Below are 7,096 nucleotides of genomic sequence, written 5' to 3'. Positions count from 1 at the left end.
TCTTGAGCCTCCTCCACAGCCGTTTTCTTAGCTTGCCAGCTCTTGGGTAAGCTTCTCAAGATTTTCTTCACCTGCTCTTCTTCAGTGAAATTCTTGCCGATCCTCTTTAGCTCATTTATGATGTTGGTGAATCTAGCGTTCATTCTAGAGATGTCCTCATTGTCGTTCATCTCGAACAGCTCGTATAATCTCATATGTTGGTTCACCTTTGATTCCTTGACCTTGCTTGTTCCTTCATAGGTTACTTCAAGCTTTTTCCAAATCTCCTATGCTGACTCGCAACCTGAAATCTTATTGTATTCTGCAGCGTCCAGCGCACAGTGAAGCATATTGATAGCCGAAGCATTATTTTGTAGTTTCTTAAGGTCATCTTTTAACCACTCAGTTTCACTCTTGACAATTTTCTCATTGTCAACAGTTTTATAAGGCACATATGGGCCTTGAACTATTGCAAGCCATGCACTCATGTTTGTGGCTTGAATAAAGTTCTTCATCCTATTCTTCTAGAACGTATAATTAGATCCAAAGAATAGGGGAGACCGACTAATTGATAATCCCTTAGGGAGTATCTGTGTTGTTTGGTTCCCTGGAAGAAAACGAGTGCTGTTCTCAGCCGTTTATCGGGATCAGCTCAAGATAGTTATATCTTTAAGTAGTGAGCTATTTGGCTCTGATACCACTTGTTGGTCCCGTGTGATTAGTTCTAAGGGGGGGGGGGGGGGGTTAGGAACTAATATAACTTTTTGGCTTTAATTACGCTAACTTAATTCAATTCTTTGAGTTTGATAACTCAGCTTTGGTCAGCGCGTTCGAGTGAGGCGTAAGACAACTTTAGTCAAATACTGACTAGAACTGTTTTACTTGTGAGTTAGGAAATGACACTTTTGTGGTCAGCTTCCAACTCAGCACTCTGATTTACTCAGTGTCAGTTCAAACAATTTATATACCGAGTAAATATGGCAAGCAAAACATACAGATATATATTAAGAGAGAGTTAGAGATTACTCAGCATGACTTATCCTGGTTCGGTCTCTCCGCCTACGTCCAGTCCCCAGAATCCCTCCAGGCTTTTTAAATCCAATACTGAGCTCTTTAAAGGTAGAGCACAAACCGTTTACAAGGCAGTTGAATATGCAAGAGTACCGTCCTCTATTCGTCTACTCAACTCCACTAAGCACTACAACCCAGCGCTTAGATTTTCTCTACCACTGAGTACCAAACCGAGTACTCATCACACTCTCTCAATTTTACAATTGATACAGAGTTTGTTCTCTTTCAGACAAAGAACACTTTAGATGATTACAAAGGAAATCATTCTAGCATTTACACAGGAATAGAAATTTGGTGTAAGATCTCTTTCTTGTATTGATGTGCTTTTTTTTTTATGTATGCTCTTATTCTCTTTTTGTTTTCATAATCGGCCAAGGATCTAAGAAGTATACTTGTCCTTTTATAGTTTTATTCTGAAGACTTGATCTTTTGAATTCTGGATTTGTCCGTTGAATCCAAATGGCTCCTTTTTGAGACAAGGCTCTGGTCAGCTTCAGACTTGCAGACCAATCCTGTCGTCTGAATTCTGCAGGCGTCAGGTTGTCTTCTTCTCGCAGGTTTCGTCTTCTTGTGCCAGTTTGTCTTTTAGCAAAAGAACAGTTAACCCATGCATCTCAAGATTGGCTTTTGCGTAATTCCAAGGTTTCTATTATTGGTGCAAACAGTTGTCGGAGCTTTTCTTTTAGCAAACAGATCATTCGCGCTGTCCTGAAGATTACTCAGCATGACTTTGATAGCCGTTGTCTTCGATTGTTGCTAATTCAGATACTGAGTTCTCTTTTACTTATCTTCCATGGTCAGCTTCGTTCTGCAAGACATAGTTCTCAATAAGACTTTTCTACTTTTGATACTGAGTTGCGTTCCACTCAGCTTCGTTGATTTGTTTGATCTTTAGGCTTCTATTCTGAAGATCTTCTATCATGCTGAGTTACGCTTCACTCAGCTTGTGCTGTATTCTCATGCTAACTTCGTCCTGTCTTACTTTTTATTTCCATTCGTATTTATATTTATACTCAACATTGAACAAACATATTAGTACAATTAAATCAAAGCACTTAAATTTAATTGTCCCTTAATCATGGATTAACTTAAATAATTTTGTCAAATCAAAATCATGTGGAAAGGTGTTTCAACATACATGACCGAAGCCTTCATCTTAGTGGAGGTAGGGGTTGCCAGCCCTTGACAAACTTTCTACTCTAAAGCAAATAATAAGGCCAATATGAGACATCAACTAGATCTCCTTGAAGAACAAAGAGAAAAGGCCCTCATACACATGTAAGAATATAGTCAGAACATCAAATCTTCCCATGAAAAACATTTAGTCCACAATAGTGCTTCTTAGGCGCCCTCATGATGTGCAGCATAGAGGCATTCCAATCCAATAAATGTAAAGGCAAATTAAGGGAACAATGGGAAGGTCTGCATCAAATAATATATAATGCGTCAATCTTCACACATATAGACTAAAAAGTTGGATGGCATGTCGGTCTCCCGGACCTGGAATGCCAACACACTTAGAAAATTCTACCAATAAAGGGGCCTCGATGCTCCCTAAATAAGGACTTTCGGTTGTAGTTATTATTTCAACTTCTTATCTCTAAAGACAGTTGAAAAAAAAATACAAGTTACATCATTTCTTTATCTACACTAAGGTTTTTTTTGCCTTTTTTTTGTTAAAGTTCCCTTCCATTATATTAAAGGTGAATCATATGCATGCTACAAGGATTTCAATCACAATCGCTAGACGAAAAGACTTTAACAAAAACCTATTGAATACACTACACGACTTCGAACTCTTTAAGGCTCGCATCTATGTCTATTCAGTTACAACAAAATCATAGCACAGATCGAAGCATAACTTGAAAATGATTCAGTCATAAAATTATCAAGGAAAAACAAGTAAAAAACATAATTACTTTTCACCAAATTACAGAATTGCTTTTCATCAAAGTACAAAATTAATTTTTGATAAAATACAAAACTGAAACTCCTTTATAAAGCAAAAACTAAAAAGGAACAAAACGAAGGACGCCAACAAAGATTCACTCACGTTCCTATGCATGCTGTGTGAAGGGAATTACAAGGAATGCACGTCACCTTGGATATGGTAAGCAAAGAGGTATAAGAGACGCTAGGTTGCCAACAGACTTTTCCCCCCTTTCCCTACACTTACCCCGTAGTTGGAGCTTCAAGAAATGACAAAAGGCAATACCGGTCACCCTAAAAACTATGACGAGCATAATCCTCGTAAAGGCCCAAAGTTCCACTCGAGAATGTCCAAATAAAGAAACGACGAAATTCCCTCCAAAATCATCAAAACATTGCTCATGAATTGCCACCCAAGCCAACACATGGGGCATAAATACTTAAAATATCCCCCCAACAGTGAAAAGCATGGGGATGGAAGCATACCCATCATTAATCTCCCTAATACCAATATAAAAAAACCAAATAGTTACCCTCAAGCACCTTCCAGTCACCAGAAAGATAAAGTAGAGGATAAGGCAAATGCCACCAACCTCCTCCCTTTTTTATACTACTTAGAGGGAAAACAAATCGACAGATGAAATCACTACTAGGAAAGTAATGATTAAGAAGCACTAAAAGTCTTTGACACGCCTCCTCAAAAGTAGAAAAACAATGACACATGACAAGACGAAAGGAAGCCATCGCCAATTAAAAAGACACTAAAAGACATAGAAAAACGAGCCCTGATAAGTGCATTTGTGAGCAATAAATGAAGGGAAAATCAATCGTCAAGAGCCCATACAACCTCCTTATCCATCCTCCATTTCTTAACAAATTTTCAAAAAGGTACCAAAATTCAAATCTCGTCGGAAAACTTATCAAGAAATGACAAGGACAGTGCTTCTCGAAGCTAACGCCTTTTTTATCCTAAAGAATGATAAAATTAGACCCGCAGGACATCTAATATTAGGAAAATATAAACTTACCACGTGGAACTACATACGCCCGGACCTACCCTCTAGAAGATAGAATATGTAGCTCCACATTGTATAAAACACATCTAAATGACGGTGTACTAGAAGCTTGATTTGGGAGACCTTGCAAGACCCGATCAAGAATCCAATCGTTGCCATAACCACTCCCGATCCCAGGAATCATGGGCCAAATGGTATTGGAGGATATCAGGTCCTGATATCTGGCCTCACACTCTCCTATCAACAAGAGACACCTGAACCACCCTGCTCCACGGTCCATAACCGTCTTTTACAGCTCAACATCAGTATAAATAGAGTAAGCTCCACTTGAGGTAAACGACCCCCATTTGACCTTGCTTCTATCTAGTTGTAGGTTGATATGTGAACTGACTTAAGCATCAGAGTGGGTTCGCCGTGCAAACGACCTCCATTTGACCTTGCTTCTATGCAGTTGCAGGCTGACACACGGACTTACAAGATTCAACTACGTCAATAAATAACCTTACTTTGGAATAGAGTTAATAAAAATTGTGAGGTTTTCTTAAAGTTAAATGGAGATTACAAAACCTCAAAAACCTTCCATTTTTTAGTCTCACCAAATTGGAAAAATTGGAGGTTTTGTCTATAAAATCAATATAAAACCTTCAAAATTCTTTATCTTCATCAAAGAAAGATTTTTCATATGTTAATTATTTAATCTCACTCCACCTCACCTCTTCATTCCCCTTTCATTAGTTAACATTCTTCAACCTCAAGCATACTCTAAAAAAAAAAACTCTCAACAAAAGTTAATATAATAGTTTACATTCTATTACTCTCATTAATCTTCTTATTTATAAAGCTTTAAATAGTTGTTTATCAATGAATATTAACTTATATTAATTTTTTTTTATCAAAAGTTGTGTGATTCATTTTATTTTTGGTGACATGTTTATGTTTAATGTTAGCCGTTTTTACTTGGTGAGTTACTAATGAAATAAATTTGATCAATTACAATTTAGATGAATTTAATATCAATGGAGATTAAAATTATGTGAGAGTGATTTAAAAAAAATTATGCATAATTTTTTTTTATGTTAGGTGATTGAAAATTTTCTTTCTAAATCGTATTTAATATTTATTTCCTTAATTTGAAATTTAATGTATAGTTATAATTTAATAAACAATTTAATTAATGTGATGATGCAAGATCTTCGTCCAATATCCCTCTGTAACGTATTGTACAAGATCATTGCTAAGGTATTGGCAAATCGGCTGAAATGTATTTTACCTGATATTATCAATGAGAGTCAATCAACTTTTGTCACTGGAAGATCTATAATTGATAATGTCCATATAGATTCGAAACAATCCACATGATAAACCAGAACAATAGGAGTAGCGAGGGGCATGCGGCTCTTAAAATTGATATCAGTAAAGCTTACGATAGAGTGGATTGGGGCTTTCTAAAAGCAGTTATGGTCAAAATGGGTTTTAGTAGAAAATGGATTGACTGGATTATGTTGTGCGTCACAACAGTATCCTATTCCGTGTCAGTTAATGGGGACCTGGTGGGTCCAATCACACCGGAGAGGGGTTTGAGACAAGGGGATCCGTTGTCACCATACCTATTCCTACTGCGCGCTGAGGTTTTATCACAGTTAATCAGAAAAGCGGAAGCAGAAGGCTTGATAAGAGTGTTGGAGTTTAGTGTCCTAAAGACAATTGTTTTAGGATATAAATATTAATGAATAAATTATTTATTTAATCATTTGTTTAATAAGATATATGGCATTAAAATGGGGTAAATTACATACGTGGTGTACAACCTTCGCCTGTTTTCACACTTTGGTGTATAACCAAAATTTTTTCACACTAAAGTGTACAACCTTTTGGTGACCTCCCACTAAAGTATACAGCAGGTAAAAATGACCTGTTAACGCAGGTCAACGCTGCCACATCAGTATTTTGACCACTTTAAAAGTAAAAAATTCATATCCTAAAATAGAATTACTAAAATACCCTCATCCCTCCAAAATTAAAAAACAAGTACAACCCATTCTCTCTCTCCATTATTTTATGTATCTGTTTGTTTGTTTTTTTATTATTAAAAAGTCTATTTTATTTACATCAATTCCTCCATCCATTAACACATAAAAGTAAAACATTCAACAACCACCAATAAAACCCAAACATTCAACACTACCCAAACATTACACTGATAATACGATAAAATTCAAAAAAAGAAAAGTACTCAGTATAACAGGGACACATTCAATAAAGGACATCACAGCTAGAGCCGGTCGACAACCACCATCACCTAATTTCCCGGCCACTCAAAGCTGACCGCAATCGGCGACGACAACAGGTTTTGAGGTCCTTGCAGAGCTGGAACCGACCTTTTCGATCGCCTTCACCACATCCATGCGTTCAATAACCTGAACTTTGAACCGTAGATCGATTCTCCTCTGGTTCCGATTCCGACAGTGAAGTCACCGCCTTGGCACATGAAGCCGAGGATCACACGGTGGAAGGAGGATCCTTTGTAATGGAAAGGCTTGCCCATCTTGCTAGTGCAAAGAGCACGGAAGTTATCGGCGGTGCGAGGAACGACATCGGCGTAGGGCTCCATCACGATCCTATAGGCTGGCTGACCGCCGACGGTCATGTCAAGAAGACCTTAGGGTTCATTAAAATAGAAATTAGAGTAGAAATGAAGAATTTTTTGATCGGGATATAGATAACAGGGTGAAGCATACTCGTTGCATTTTGACGATTTGGAAAGTGAGGTTGTTAATGGTAGTTTGATTTGCAGTCATAGAGGAGTGAGGGAGAAGATGTGAAGAGAGGAATGGCACGAAGATGAGTGGAAGGAAGTTGAGGACATTTGAGGACATTTTAGTAATTCTTTAATGAATAAGGTTATTTTAATAATTTTATAAAAAGTGGGTCCCATTTTTTTAATGTTGCAATGAAAAATGCTGACTTGGCAACTTTGACATGCGTTGACCGGTCATTTTTACATGCTGTATACTTTAGTGGGAGGTCACTATAAGGTTGTACATTTTAGTGTGAAAAAATTTTGGTTGTACACCAAAGTGTGAAAACAGGTAAAAGTTGTA

At 37.3% G+C, this 7,096-nt stretch overlaps 1 pseudogene; it reads right to left on the bottom strand.

Moving 5' to 3' along the window:
- Positions 1-6,075: 6,075 nt before the first annotated feature.
- Positions 6,076-7,096, bottom strand: LOC136223055 (peptidyl-prolyl cis-trans isomerase-like; annotated as a pseudogene).

This window comes from Euphorbia lathyris, chromosome 1, assembly GCF_963576675.1.
Source record: "Euphorbia lathyris chromosome 1, ddEupLath1.1, whole genome shotgun sequence".
NCBI lineage: Eukaryota > Viridiplantae > Streptophyta > Magnoliopsida > Malpighiales > Euphorbiaceae > Euphorbia > Euphorbia lathyris.
The sequence above is the reverse complement of the archived record's forward strand: the minus strand, read 5'-3'. Positions and strand labels throughout refer to the sequence as shown.